Source organism: Dama dama, chromosome 28, assembly GCF_033118175.1.
Source record: "Dama dama isolate Ldn47 chromosome 28, ASM3311817v1, whole genome shotgun sequence".
In the NCBI taxonomy this organism is placed as follows: Eukaryota; Metazoa; Chordata; class Mammalia; order Artiodactyla; family Cervidae; genus Dama; species Dama dama.
In genome coordinates this window covers 6,748,711-6,765,477 of record NC_083708.1, presented here as the reverse complement: position 1 = coordinate 6,765,477, position 16,767 = coordinate 6,748,711, and positions in this window count along the sequence as shown.

Here is a 16,767-nt window from a genome sequence, read left to right as displayed (position 1 = left end):
TCTGATCAAACAAAATGAAATTGTAAGAGATGTAGTTTTTGGCATGCACTCTGCCCAAAAAATCTTTAAGAGGAAGTCCTAATGTAACACGGGAACGCTCCAGACATAGATTATTAGATCTATGCATCTGGTAAACAGTCTTTAGATAGCCAAATAATTGATGACACATAAGATGGTAATCATCAGATTTTGTCTATTGATTATCTAAAACAAGAGACACAGAGAGACTTGCCTTCAATAGTAAGCTGTGCATGGGCTAACTCAGTCATAATGAAGAATCAGGGATGGGCTGTAACTGGGCCCAGAAGGAACTGGTGAAGAAAACCTTGCTTTTTAAAGAAAAGACAGATTTGAAAGAGCAAGAAGTCCCAGAGAAATGCTGTGTTAGGCCCTGAAGGATTTCTAGAGAACAGTTTTACTTTGCAAAGATTAACCTCTGTTTCATTTTCTACCTAAGGGAGAAGATAGGGCAGAATATTCTATGTATAATCTGAAGAAAAAAAAATTTTCTCAAGTTATTTTGATGAGTGCATCTCAGATAAGTCCTCCTATTATTTGATAATCACTGCTGAAATAGACAAAAACCAATGTGATTTCCTAGATCTCATTGCTTAATTCACCAGAGCAGATAAATAAGGTAAAATAGCTTCTTTCCTTATTGCAAGCATAGTACAAAAATTAAGGATAAATATCCAAATACTGTCTTTGCTTATCTGTTTAGGTTGATAAATGCTATTTTAAACCTAATTTATATACACCAAATCAAATTCTAAATATATATATATATATATGAATAAAATAAATCAAAATGTACAGAATCACATATTATGATGTTATTGCCATTGGCTAGCTTCTATCTGAATAAGCAAATCATCCCATATGCTTTATGTATCTCTTGAAGAGCAGTTTGAATTCTAAATATTTCATATTAAGAGCATAACATCCATTAACTTTCTAAATGTTGGGAATATGTTTGTTTGTTTGTTTTTTAAAGAAAGTGTTCATTTTATCTAGCTTGATAGCATTCTAGCAACTGCTCAATTATTCTGTGACAGAGTCTAATGCCAAACCAGGGTATGCCTGATTCAACAGCATTTAGAAAACGGATGTTAAAAGTCATTAAATGAATTGCTTATAAAAAGTTTAAATTCTAAAAAGAGTATCTGAATATGTTAAACTCTGTTTGTTTGAAATGTCATTTCCAACATTTATGTTGAAAGTAATGTTCAGTTTATTAAACTTACTCCTGGCCAGAATGTGTCAAAAGAGCTATTTAAAGTGATAAAATTTTCAATTTAATTCTGCAAATATTTATTGGGCAATTACAATGTGCAAACCATGGCACTAGACTCAGTGTAGAAGACAAGATGAAAAAGATAAGGTCTCTGCCTTACATTCTGTCAAGAAAATGTAAGCAACTATACAAGCATGTAGTTATTATCTGTGGAATTAGCTATATACATCTTTCCTGAATTGCTATTACAGTTTTCAAAGTGTAAGCCACATTTTCCCAAGCTGTGATTATCTATTGCTCCTTCAAAAAGCATATCATCGGAACTGATTCAATAAGCTCATTATATATTTTTTTGTTAAAGGAAACAAATCTGTGAGAGAGTTGTAATAAAGAACACCAACTCTTGAAGCCAGGGATTGTCATTAGAGTTTTTACATTGTCAACATCATAGTTTCCTTTTCTCTAAATCACTGGTTTGAGGAATGAAAAGTTATTGTCTTGGCAGAATGGAGACAATGTAAAGAATGACTGCCTGAAAAGAGGGTTCAAATTAGGGTGTAGGAAAACCCTATGGTCATCCCCTCCCTCAGACACAGCGAATAGAGAGCAGCATATAGGACAAATCACTCTAAAAGGACCCCAAGGACTAGCTAAACACTTGCTCTACAAAAAAAAAAAAAAAAAAAAAAAAAAGGATAAAAGAAACACATCTAAATAGTAGAACAGAAACATACTCTTGGCAAAAATCTCATCCCTGATGCGGCAGCCCACAAGCAGAAAGAATCTCAGAATTAACTAAATATATAACGTGAAAATAATTAGAGTTTCTCCCTGAGAAGCAAGGGGTTTGTGCCCCACACTAGGCACCACAGCCATTAGGTCTTGTACCATACAGGCAATATCCGAATTGTCTAGCTTTGAAAATCAATGATGTTTGTGTTCAAGGAAAACACTGGCATGTAAGGAAAAAAGATTTTGCTCCTAAAGGACTACTGAAGACCCACTTGGCCCAGGACTCAGTACAAAAAGCAACAATTTGTAAACAGCCTACACCATATATGAAGGAGATTTTGTGGCTAATCTTAAAGCATCTGCCAGAGGGGCAGAAGTCTGCTGGGGCTCTCTTCAGGACTGGAACCCTGCTAATTTTTACAGGTTTCCTCTATTTTGCTGGTGCTGGTGGGCAGCATGAGTGGAATCTTACTCTAACCTGCTAACAGTGGTGGTTTAGCAGACAGAGATTGAGTGCCCCTACAAACCTGCACTATTGGCAGAGCTAGTCATCCCACTAGAGTTAATTATATACAGTCCACAAAGGGAAGTGCTAGGTTCAGATCAGGGGAAGAAAGCAAAAATCTGATGCTTTTAGAAAATGTCAAATGTAAGTGATTATCTACTTAAATTAGATTGATGTAAATTGGTAACCAAAAGCCTATAATAGATACACCCAAAAAAGGATAAAGGAACAGAAATATACAACTGAAGTAGGCCATCAGACCATAAGGGAAGTGAATAAGTAAGTAGAGAGGAAGGAAAAAGCAGGGAAAAACAAACAAATAAAAATATGGAAAAGCAACCAAAGCAATCAGAAAATAATTAGCAAATGGTGATAAGTCCATAACTATCAATAATTACTTTATATATAAATATACTAAAATCTCCAATCAAAAGATAGGGTGAGTAGAGGACTATAAAAAAAGACCCATGTATATGCTGCCTGAAGTAAAGTGAAGTGAAAGTCGCTCAGTCATTTCCTACTCTTTGCAACCCCATGGACCATACAGTTCACGGAATTCTCCAGGCCAGAACACTGGAGTGAGTAACCTATCCCTTCTCCAGGGGATCTTCCCAACTCAGGAATCAAACTGGGGTCTCCTGCATTGCTGGCAAACATTTTACTAGCTGAGCTATCAGGGAAGTTACATATGCTACCTAGAAGAGACTGATTTCAGATCACACACAGGCTGAGAGTTAAAGAAAGGAAAAACGTTATTCCATGCCCACCCACCAAAAAATGTTGGGTAGCGAAACTTATATTAAACAAAGTAGACGTTAAAAGAAAAACTGTAACAAAAACAAAAAAAGGCATTACGTAATAACAAGGGGTCATTCCAACAAGAAAGTATAACATTGGTAAATATTTATGCACCCAAAAGAGAAGCGTCTTAAGCATAAAGCAAATATTAACTTTCATAAAACAAGAAATTTTATAGTAATACAATAATAGTAGGGACTCTTACACCCCTATTATATCAATAGAAAGATTATCCAAACGGAAAATCAGAGAACATCACCCTTAAATAACACACTAAATCGGATGGATTGCAGAATCTTTTATTCAAAAATAGCAGAATATACATTTTTTCTGAAGTGTAAATGGAGCATTCTCCAGGAGATATCATATATTGAGCAATAAAACAACTCCAATAAACTTAAGAAAATGGAAATTATATCAATAGTTTCTGACTTCAATGGTACAAAAGAATAAATCAGTAATAAAAGAAATGGAAAAAAATAAACATACACAGAGACTAAAAAATATGCTACTAAAAAACAATGGGTCAATAAATAAATCAAAAGTGCTTTTAAACAATGAAGATGGAAACACAATACATAATCTATGAGATAAAGCAAGAGCACTTCTAAGAGAGGATTTCATAGAGACACAAGCCATTCTCAGAAAAGAAGAAAAATCTCAAATAAAAAACCTAAACTTACATCTAAAGAAAGTAGAAAAGAAGAATTAAAAAAAAAAAAAATAGCAAAAGCTTTAAGGAAGGAACTAATAAATGTCAGAAGAGGTATAAATAAAATAAATACTAAAAAGTTGATAGAAAAGATCAATGAAACTAAAAACTGGTTCATTGATGTAATAGAGTAAATTAAGAAGTCTTTAGCAAGGCACATTAAGAAAAAAAAAAAAAAATAGTGGCCACAATAAAGAAAATTAATTATGGAGGAGGATAATGTTAAAAGTGAAACCACAGAAATACTAGTAATCATAGGAGACTACAAACAATTCAGTTCAGTTCAGTTCAGTCACTCAGTCATGTCTGACTCTTTGAGACCTCATGAATTGCAGCATGCCAGGCCTCCCTGTCCATCAACAACTACCAGAGTCCACCCAAACTCATGTCCATTGAGTCAGGGATGCCATCCAACCATCTCATCCTCTGTCGTCCCCTTCTCCTCCTTACCTCAATCTTTCCAGAATCAGGATCTTTTCAAATGAGTCAGCTCTTCACATCAGGTGGCCAAAGTGTTGGAGTTTCAGCTTCAACATCAGTCCATCTAATGAAAACTCAGGACTGATCTCCTTTACGATGGACTGGTTGGATGTCCTTGCAGTCCAAGGGATTCTCAAGAGTCTTCTCCAGCACCACAGTTCAAAGCATAAATTCTTCAGCACTCAGCTTTCTTTATAGTCCAACTCTCACATCCATATATGACTACTGGAAAAACCATAGCCTTGACTAGACAGACCTTTGTTGGCAAAGTAATGTCTGCTTTTTAATATGCTGTCTAGGTTGGTCATAAGTTTTCTTCCAAGGAGTAAGGGTCTTTTAATTTCATGCTGCAGTCACTGTCTTCAGTGATTTTGGAGCCCAAAAAAATAAAGTCAGCCACTGTTTCCATCATTTCCCCATCAATTTGCCATGAAGTGATGGGACCGGATGCCATGATCTTAGATTTCTGAATGTTGAGCTTTAAGCCAATTGTTTCACTCTCCTCTTTTACTTTCATCAAGAGACTCTTTAGTTCTTCCTCACTTTCTGCCACAAGTTTGGTGTTATCTGCATATCTGAGGTTATTGATATTAATGCCAGCAATCTTGATTACAGCATTTCACATGATGTACTGGAAAAGGTCAGTTTTCACTCCAATCCCAAAGAAAGGCAATGCCAAAGAATGCTCAAACTACTGCACAATTGCCCTCATCTCACACACTAGTAAAGTAATGCTCAAAATTCTCCAAGCCGGGCTTCAGCAATACATGAACTGTGAACTTCCAGATGTTCAAGCTGGTTCTAGAAGAGGCAGAGGAACCAGAGATCAAATTGCCAACATCCACTGGATCATTGAAAAAGCAAGAGAGTTCCAGAAAAACATCTATTTCTGCTTTATTGACTATGCCAAAGCCCTTGACTGTGTGGATCACAATAACTATGAAAAATTCTGAAATAGATGGGAATACCAGACCACATGACCCACCTCTTGAGAAATCTGTATGCAGGTCAGGAAGCAACAGTCAGAACTGGACATGGAACAATGGACTCGTTACAAATAGGAAAAGGAGTACGTCAAGGCTGTATATTGTCACCCTGCTTATTTAACTTATATGCAGAGGTACATCATGAGAAACGTTGGACTGGAAGAAGTACAAGCTGGAATCAAGATTGCCAGGAGAAATATCAATAACCTCAGATATGCAGATGACACCACCCTTATGGCAGAAAGTGAAGAGGAATCTCTTGAAGAATTTTCCATAGTTTGTTGTGATCTACAGTCAAAGGCTTTGGTGTGGTCAATAAAGCCGAAGTAGATGTTTTTCTGGAATTCTCTTGCTTTTTCTATGATCCAGTGGATGTTGGCAATTTGATCTCCAGTTCCTCTACCTTTTCCAAAGGGTTATATTGCTTCTGTAAGTAACTCTAAAGTGCCTAATATGAAGTGAAAAGTCAGTGTCATGAATCTCTGTCCATAGTTCTACAGGCTCTTTGTCTAACAGATCTAATCCCTTGAATCTCTTTGTCACTTCCAATGTATTATCATAAGATCATAAGGGATTCGATTCAGGTCATAACTGAATGATCCGGTGGTTTTCTCTACTTTCTTCAATTTAAGTCTGAATTTTGCAGTTAAGGAGTTAATGATCTGGGACACATTCACCTCCCAGTTTTGTGTTTGCTGACTGCATAGAGCTTTTCCATCTTTGACTACAAAGAATATACGCAATCTGATTCCGGTATTGACCATCTTGTGATCATATGTAGGGTTGTCTCTTGGGTTGCTGGAAGAGGGAGTTTGCTATGAAAAGTGTTTTCTCTTGGAAAAACTCTGTTAACTTTTGTGTTGCTTCATTTTGTAATTTCAGGCCAAATTTGCCTGTTACTCTAGGTATCTCTTGGCTTCTTACTTTTGCATTCCAGTCCCCTATAATGAAAAGGACATGTTTTTTGGGTGTTGGTTCTAGAAGTTCCTGTAGGTCTTCATATAACCATTCAACACCAGCTTCTTCAGCATTGCTGTTTGAGACATAGACTTGGATTACTGTGATAGTGAATGGTTTGCCTTTGAAACAAACAGAGATTATTCTGTTGTTTTTGAGACTGCATCCAAGTACTGCATTTCAGACTCTTCTGTTGAGTATGATGGCTACTCCATTTCTTCCAAGGGATTCTTGCCCACAATAGTGTTATTTCTCTACTGATCTCCAGTAGCATATTGGGTCCCCACTGACCTGGGGAATTCATCTTTCAGTGTCATATCTTTTCTCCTTTTCATACTGTTCATGTATGAATGAAGTGGTTTGCCATTCCCTTCTCCAGTGGACCACATTTTATCAGAACCCTCCACCATGACCCATCCGTCTTGGGTGGCCCTTTGGAGCATGGCTCGTAGTTTCATTGAGTTATACAGGTCTGTGGTCCACGTGATCAATTTGATTAGTTTTCTCTGATTGTGGTTTTCATTCCATCTGGCCTCTGAATGATAAAGATAAGAGGCTTGTGGAAGCTTCCTGATGGGAGAGACTGACTGTGGGGGAAGCCGGGTGTTGTTCTGATGGGAGGGCAGGCATGCTCAGTAAATCTTTAATCCAATTTTCTGTTGATGAGTGAGACTGTGTTCCCTCCCTGTTATTTGACCTGAGGCCAAACTATGGTGGAAGTAATGAAGATAGCGGTGAGGTCCTTCAAAAGGTGTCATGCAAGCACTGCCATACTCAGTGCCTCTGATCCTGTATCAGGCTACTGCTGACCCCCGCCTCCACTGGAGACTCCTGAACACTCACAGGCAAATCTGGATTAGTCTCTTGTGGGGTCACTGCTCCTTTCTCCTGGGTCCTGGTGTGCACACAAGGTTTTGTTTGTGCCCTCCAAGGGTCTGTTTTCCCAGTCCTGTGCAAGTTCTATAATCAAATCCCACTAGCCTCCAAAGTCAAATTCCCTGGGGGTCCTCAGTCTCTTTATCAGATTCTCAGGTTGGGAAATCTGTTGTGGGTCCTAGAATTTTTCTTTAACAATGTGAGAATTTCTTTGGTATAATTATTCTGCAGTTTGTGGGTCGTCTGCTTGGTGGCGCTACAATTGGGTTAATAGTGACCTCCACCAAGAAGGCTTATGCCACATGCTCTGTGACCCAGGTCTGCTGCACCCAGAGCCCCTATCCTTGCAGCAGACCACTGCTGACCTGTACCTCCACAGGAGATGCTCAAACACTCAAAGGCAGGTCTGGCTCAGTCTCAGTGGTGTCTCTGGGTCCTGGTGTGACAAGGTTTTGTTTGAGTCCTCCAATCATCTCTGGTGGGTATGGGATATGATTCTAAATACGATTTTGCTCCTCCTACCATCTTGTTGTGGCTTCTCCTTTACCCTTGGACACTGAGTATCTTATTTTGGTGAGATCCAATATTCTGTCAATTGGTGTTCAGCAGCAAGTTGTAATTTTGGAGTTCTCATAGGAGAAGATGAGCACACATCCTTCTACTCCACCATCTTGATACAGAATACTGATAAATCTATAGCCAACGTCATACCCAAGGGTGAAAATCTAAAAACATCATTTCCTCTAAGATAAAGAAAAAGACAAGATTGCTTATTGTCACCATAGTTATTCAGCCTAGTATTGGAAGTGTTACCCTTAGCAATCAGACAAGAAAAATAAATAAAAGTTATCCCAACTGGAAAAGGAAAAAAAAGAAAAGAAGATAGTCACCATTTTGCAGTTGAAATGATACTATACATAGAAAACCCTAAAATTTCAATCATAAAGACTGTAAGAACTAATAAATAAATATTTCAGGATACAAATTTAATATGTTTCAGGATACAAAATTAATACGGAGAAATCTGTTATGTTTTTATAGAATAATTAACTATCAGAAAACAAGTAAGAAAAGAATCTCATTAATAATTGAATTGAAAAGAAAAGAAAAAAAACTAGGGAAAAATTTAAAATGAAGCAACTGAAAAATCTGTTATCTGAAAACTATAAGATAACAATAAAAAAAATAAAGACTACACAAATAACTAAAAGGAGATAATGTGCTCATGGATTGGCATAATTAGTATTGTTAAAATGTCCATAATAACTAAAACAATACAGATTCAGGTCAATTCATCTCAATATACCTTTGGAAATTTCCATGGAATCAGAACAAATAGTCCACAATTTCTATGGAAGCACAGAAGACCTTGAATAGCCAAAACAAGCTTGAGAAAGAAGAATGAAGTTGAAGCTTTCACACGCTTTGGTTTAAAACTACACTACAAAGCTATAGTGATCAAAATGGCATAATACTGGCACAAAAACAGATACACAGATCAGTGGGACAGAATAGAGACCCCAGACATACATGGGCAATTAATCTACAGTAAAGGATTAAAGAATAAAGTATAAATGAATCTATTTACATAACAGACTCACAGACATAGACAATAAATAGACAACAAACTTATGGCTACCAGATGGGAGAAAGAGGGAAGGAAGAAAAGATTAGAGTATGGAAATAAGAGATAGAAAGCACTGTACATAAAATAGATAAACAGTAAATGTTTACTGTGTAACACAGAGAACAATATTAAATATCTTGTAGCAACCTATAATGAAAATAATCTGAGATATATATATATATATATTTATACATTGTTTTATTTTTATATTTACTTTATAAAATCAATGACATAAGAGAAAAGCAAATTGTTGTACACTTTAAACTATAAAAATCCTGTAATAAAACACAGACAGTGATCTCCTTGACATCATTCTTAGTGGTATTTTTTTTTTTAATGAATTTGACTCCACAAGCAAGGAAAATAAAAGCAAAAATAAGAAGCATGATTATAAAACACTAAAAATTTCTGCACACTGAGGAAACCATCATCTGTTTTGATTCAGCCTACTGAATGGGAGAAAATATTTGCAAAGCATATATCCAGTAAGAGTATAATACTACAAAATACATACCATATAGCTCAATATTTTTAAAAATCCAATTAAAATAGACATGAATATACATCCCACCTAAGAAGACATAAAGATGACAAATAGGCATATCACTATGAGCACTGAAAATAAGCTCATCATTAATCATTAAGTAGTTACAAATCAAAACCTCTGAGATATCACCTTACACATATCAGAATGGCTATTATCAAAAAGTTAAATACCAAATCTGGCAAGGCTATAGCAAAAAGATAACCTTCATTCACTATTGAAGCACTTGTATATTGGTGCAGTCACTATGGAAAATAGTGTGGATGTTTCCCAAAAAATCAAAAATGGAACCATATAACCCAGCATCACTTTGTTTTTATCCAAGGAAAGCACTTATTAAAATATATGCCCCTCTGTGTTCATTTCAGCAAGGTTTTAATAGCCCAGGAAAAAAGCAACCTATATGTCTATCATTACATGAGTGTATAAAGAAGTTGTGTATGTGTATACAATGGGATACTCCTCAGCCATTAGAAAAAGAATGAAATCTTGCCATTTGTGATAACATGAGTGGAACTTGAGGTCATTTTGCTAAGTGAAATAAGTCTGAAATAGAAAGAAAAATATTTTGTTAATTCATTTATATGTGAAATCTAAAATATGAAACAAATAAATAAAGCAACACCGGACTAATAGATAGGAAACAGACTGGTGTTTGACAGGGGAGTGGATTGGGGCAGTGGACAAAATTCATGGGGTAATTGAGAGATATAATTTACCATCAATACAGTGAACAAGTCTTGGGATAAAATGTACACCACAGGGATCAAATCAATAATATTGTCATAATTTTGTATCGTGATGGATGATAACTAGACTTACTGTGGTGGTCATTTGGGAATGTATGTAGACATTGAATCATTATGCTATATGCCTGAAGCTAATATGATATTATATTTCAATTATACTCCAGTAAAAAGATATGAAAAATGGCTACTTAAGGGGTAATTGAAAAGTATCAGTTCAGCATGTAAAGTCCTTTCTGAGAGTAAAAAGGGTTGTTGTCACTTTAAATGAAAAAGAGAAAAAGTGGTAGATGGTAGGATAAATCCCCTAAAGAACAGAGACACCCTTTTGCTTTTTTGATTTTAAAATTGTGAGATAAAGACATGGAATTTATTTAGTGTATCTTCAGTCAGTTCAGTCTCTCAGTCCTGTCTGACTCTTTGCGACCCCATGGACTGTAGCACACCAGGCTTCCTGTCCATCAACAACTTCTGGAGTTTACTCACACTCATGTCCATAGAGTCAGTGCTGCCATCCAACCATCTCATCCTCTGTCGTCCCCTTCTCCTCCCGCCTTCAATCTTTCCCAACATCAGGGTATTTTCTAAGACTCAATTCCTATGCATCAAGTGGCCAAAGTATTGGAGTTTCAGGTTCAGCATCAGTCCTTCCAATGAATATTCAGGACCGATCTCCTTTACGATGGATTGGTTGGATCTCCTTGTTGTAAAACGGACTCTCAAGAGTTTTCTCCAACATCAAGTTTCAAAAGCATCAATTCTTCAGCACACAGTTTTCTTTACAGTTCAACTCTCACATCCATACATAACTACTGGAAAAATCATAGCTTTGATAAGACAGACCTTTGCTGGCAAAGTAATGTCTCTGCTTTTTAATATGTTGTCTAGGTTGGCCATAACTTTTCTTCCAAGAGCAAGCGTCTTTTAATTTCATGGCTGCAGTCAGCATTTGCAGTGATTTTGAAGCCCAAGTAAATACCGTCTGTCACTGTTTCCACTGTTTCCCCATCAATTCATCATGAAGTGATGGGACCAGATGCCATGATCTTAGTTTTTTGAAAGTTGAGTTTTAAGCCAAGTTTTTCATGCTCCTCTTTCACCTTCATCAAGAGGCCCTTTAGTTCTTCTTCACTTTCTACCATAAGGGTGGTGTCATCTGCATATCTGAGGTTACTGATTTTTTTTTTTTAATTGAAGGATAATTGCTTTACAGAATTATCTTCTTTTCTGTCAAAGCTTAACATGAATCAGCCATAGGTATACATATATCCCCTCCCTTTTGAAGCCCCCTCCCATCTCCCTCTCCATCTGACCCCTCTAGGTTGACAGAGAGTCCCTGTTTGGGTTTCCTGAGCCGTAGAGCAAGTTCCTGTTGGCTGCCTATTTTACATATGATAATGTAAGCTTCCACGTTACTTTTTCCATACATCTCACCCTCCCCTCCCCTTCCCCCATGTCCATAAGTCTATTCTCTATGTCTGTTTCTCCACTGTTGACCTGTAAATAAATTATTCAATACCATTTTTCTAGATTCCATATGTATAGAATATGGTATTTATCTTTCTCTTTCTGACTTACTTCACCCCAATAGGTTTTAGGTTCATCAACCTCATTAGAATTGACTCAAATGTGTTCTTTTTTATGACTGAGTAATATTCCATTGTGTATATGTACCACAATTTCTTTATCCATTCATCTGTCGGTGAACATCTAGGTTGCTTCCGTGTTCTACCTATTGTAAACAGTCCTGCAATTAAATAGTGCTGTGATGAACAATTGGATACATGTGTCTTTTTCAATTTTGGTTTCGTCAGAGTATATGCCTAGGAGTGGGATTGCTGGGTCATATGGTGGTCAAACCACCATATTCCTAGTTTTTTAAGGAATCTCCATATCATCTTCCATAGTGACTGTATCAATTTACATTCCCACCAACAGTGCAAGAGGATTCCATTTTCTCTACATCCTGGAGATAAAAGTATTCACTGTCAAAATTTGTGTTCATTTCTCTAATATTGAGTGATGTAGAGCATCTTTTCATGCTTTTGTTAGGCATCTGTGTTTTTTCTTTGGATAAATGTATGTTTAGGGTTTTTTTTTTTTTCCCATTTTTTGATTGGGTTGCTTGTTTTTCTGGTGTTGAGTTGTATGCGGTGCTTGAATATTTTGGAAATTAATCCTTTGTCACTCATTTTATTTGCTATTATTTTCTCCCATTCTGAGGGTTGTTTTTTCACCTTGCTTATAGTTTCCTTTGCTGTGCAAAAGCTTTTTAATTTAATCAGGCCCCACTTGTTTACTTTTGGTTTTGTTTCCATTACTCTAGGAGGTGAGTCATGGAGGATCTTGCTTTGATTTATGTCATCGAGTGTTCTGCTTACATTTTCCTCTAAGAGTTTTATAGTTTCTGGTCTTACATTTAGGTCTTTAATCCATTTTGAGTTTATCTTTGTGTATGGTGTTAGGAAGTGTTCTAAATTTATTCTTTTACATGCAGCTGTCCAGTTTTCCCAGCATTTATTAAACAGGCTGTCTTTGCCCTATTGTATACTCTTGCCTCCTTTTTTAAAAAATTAGGTACCCATAGGTTCATGGGTTTCTTTCTGGGCTTTCTATCTCATTCCATTTGTTTATATTTCTGTTTTTTGTGCCAGCACCACACTGTCTTGATGATTGTAGCTTTGTAGTATAATCTGAAGTCAGGAAGGTTGATTCCTCCAGCTTCATTCTTCTTTCTCAAGACTGTTTTGGCTATTCAGGTTCTTTTGTGTTTCCATATGAATTGGGAAATTTTTTGTTCTAGTTCTGTGTAAAATGGTAATTTGATAGGGATCACATTAAATCTGTAGATTGCATTTGGTAGTATAATCATTTTCACAGTATTATTTCTTCCTACCCAAGAACATGTAATATCTCTCCATCTGTTTATGTTGTCTTTGATTTCTTTCATTAGTGTCTTATAATTTCCTGTGTACAGTTATTTTATCTTCTTCACTAAGTTTATTCCTAGATATTTAGTTATTTTTGTTGCAATGGTGAATGGGATTGATTCCTTAATTTATGTTTCTGATTTTTAATTGTTATTATATAGAAAGTGATTTCTGTTCATTGATTTTGTATCCTGAAGCTTTGCTAAATTCACTGATTAGCTCTAGTAATTTTCTGATACTATCTTTAGGGTTTTCTATGTACAGTATCTTGTCATCTGAAAACAATGAGAGGTTTACTTCATCTTTTCTGATCTGGATTCTTTTTATTTCTTTTTCTTCTCTGATTTCTATAGCTAGGACTTCTAGAACTATGTTGAAAAATAGTGGTGAAAGGATGCCTTTGTCTTGTTCCTGATCTTAGGGGAATTCTTTCAGTTTTTCACAAATAAGAATAATTTTTGCTGTAGGCTTACCATATATGGCCTTTACTATGTTGAGGTAGGTTCCTTCTATGCCCACTTTTTGAAGAGTTTTAATCATAAATCAGTGTGGAGTTTTGTCAAAGGCTTTTTCTGCTTCTATTGAGATGTCATATGGTTTTCATCTTTCAATTTGTCAATATGGTGTATCATGTTGATTGTTTTCCATATATTGAAGAATCTTTGCACCCCTAGAATAAACCCAACTTATCATGGTGTAAGAGCTTTTTGATGTGTTGTTGAATTCTGTTTGTTAAAATTTAGTTGAGGATTTCTGAATCAATGTTCATCAGTGATATTGGCTTGTAGTTTTCTTTTTGAGTGTTGTCTTTGTCTGGTTTTGGTATCAGAGTAATGGTGGCCTTGTAGAATGAATTTGGAAGTGTTGCTTCCTCTGCAATTTTTTGAAAGAGTTTTAGAAGGATATACCTTATCTCTTCTCTAAATGTTTGATAGAATTCTCCTGTGAAGCCATCTGGTCCTGGGCTTCTGTTTTTTGGGAGATTTTTGATCACAGCTTCAATTTCAGTTTGTAATTCAATTTGTAATTAGGTTGTTCACAGTTTTTATTTCTTCCTGGTTCAGTCTTGGAAGATTAAACTTTTCTAAGAACGTGTTTGTTTCTTCCAGGTTATCTATTTTGTTGCCATATAGTTCTTCATCATAGTCTCTTATAATCCTTTGTATTTCTGCATTGTCTGGTTTAACCTCTCCTTTTTCATTTCTAATTTTGTTCACTTGATCCTTCTCTTTTTTTCTTGATGAGTCCAGCTAAAGGTTTGTTAATTTTTTTTTTTTTATCTTCTCAGAGAATCAGCTTTTAGTATTACTAATCTTTACTATTTTTTCCTTTCATTTCTTTTTCATTATTTCTGTTCAAATCTTTATGATTTATTTCCTTCTACTAATTTTGTGGGGTTTTTGTTGTTGTTGTTGTTCTTTTTCCAACTGTTTTAGATGTTAAGTTGGGTTGTCTATTCGATGTTTTTCTTGTTTCTTGAGGTAGGATTGTATTGCTATAAACTTCCCTCTTAAAGATGCTTTTGCTGAATCCCATAGGTTTTGATTGTTGTATTTTCATTGTCATTTGTTTCTAGAAGTTTTTAGTATTTCCTTTTTGATTTCTTCAGTAACCTGTTGGTTATTTAGAAATGAGTTGTTTGATCTCTACTTGTTTGTATCTTACACCTTTTTCTTGTAATTGATATCTAGTCTCATAGCATTGATGTAGGAGAAGTTTCTTGATATGATTTCAATTTTCTTAAATTTACTTACATTTTATTTGTGACCCAACATGTGGTCTATCCTGGAGAATGTTCCAAGTGCACTTGAGAAGAAGGTGTATTCTGCATTTGGATGGAATGTTATGAATACATCAATGAGATCCATCTCATCTAATGTATCATTTAAGACTTGTGCTTCCTTATTAATTTTCTGTTTTGATGATTTGTCCATTGGTGTAAGTGGGGTGTTAAAGTCTCCTACTATTATTGTATTACTGCCAATTTCTCCTTTTCTATCTGTTAGTGTTGTTTTATGTACTGAGGTGCTTATATGTTGGATGCCTAGATAATTATAATTGTTGTCTTTTCCTCTTGGATTGATCCCTTGATAATTATGTAGTGTCTTTCCTTATCTCTTGCAATCTTTATTTTTAAGGTCTATTTTATCTGATATGAGGATTGCTACTCCAGCTTTGTTTTGCTTCCCATTTGCATGGAATGTATCTTTCCACCCTCTCATTTTTAGTCTGTGTTCTTGAGGTCTGAAGTGGGTTCCTTGTAGACAGCATATATATGGGTCTTGTTTTTCTATCCATTCAGCCTATCTTTTAGTTGTGTCTTTTGGTTGGAGCATTTAATCCATTTATTTTTAAAGCAATTATTGATAAATATGTGCCTATTGCCATTTTCTTAATTGTTTGGAGTTGATTTTGTAGATCTTTTTTCTTCTGTTGTATTTCTTGACTGTATAAGTCCCTTTAACATTTGTTGTAAAGCTGGTTTGGTGGTACTGAATTCTTTTGACTTTTGCTTGTCTGAAAATCTTTTTATTACTCCATCAATTTTGAATGAGATCTTTGCCTAAAGTAATCTTGGTTGTAGAATTTTCCCTTTCAGTACTTTAAATATATCTTGCCATTTCCTTCTAGCCTGCAAAGCTTCTGCTGAAAAATCAGCTGTTAAGTATATGGGGTTTCCCATCTATGTTACTTGTTTCTTCTCCCATGCTGCTTTTAATATTCTTTCTTTGTGTTTAGTCTTTATTAGCTTGATTAGTATTTGTCCTGGCGTGTTTCTCTGTGGTTTACAGTATGGTACTCTTTGTCCTTCTTGGACTTGATTGACTATTTCCTTTTCCATGTTGGGGAAATTTTCAACCATAATCTCATCAAAAATTTTCTCATATACTTTCTTTTACTCTTCTTCTTCTGGGACCCCTATTATTCGAATGTTGGTGCATTTGATATTGTCCCAGAGGTCTCTGAGACTGTTTTCAGCTCTTTTCATTCTTTTTACTTTATTCTGCTCTTCAGCAGTTATTTTCACCATTTTATCTTCCAGCACACTGATTTGTTCTTCTGCTTCAGATATTCAGCTATTGATTCTTTCTAGAGTATTTTTAATTTCAGTAATTGTGTTGTTTTTTTCTTTAGGTTTATTCTTTAATTTTTCTAGGTCTTTGCTAGTTGATTCTTGCATTTTCTCCATTTCGTTTTCAAGGTTTTTAATCATCTTTACTATCATTATTCTGAATTACTTTTCAGGTAGTTTTCCTATTTCTTCTTCATTTATTTGGACATCTTTGTTTCTAGTTTGTCCTTTCATTTCTGCAGTATTTCTCTTCCTTTTCATTATTAAACCACTAGTTTGTTGGGTGATGTCAGGTTTTATATTCAGGTGGTTTCCTTTTTGCGAGTTCTCACTATTTGATAGTCCCTAGGGTTAGTTCTCTGGTAATCTAGGGTCTTAGAGTCAGTGCTCCCACTCCAAAGGCTCAGGGCTTGACCTCTGGTCAGGAACTAAGATTCCACAAGTGGTTTGTTATGGCATTAAGTGAGATTAAAACAAATATCCAAAAATGGGAAACCAAAGATGAAACCAGACAAATGGAGTCACAAAATCAGGCCATAAATACATAAAATAATGGAATATGCACAT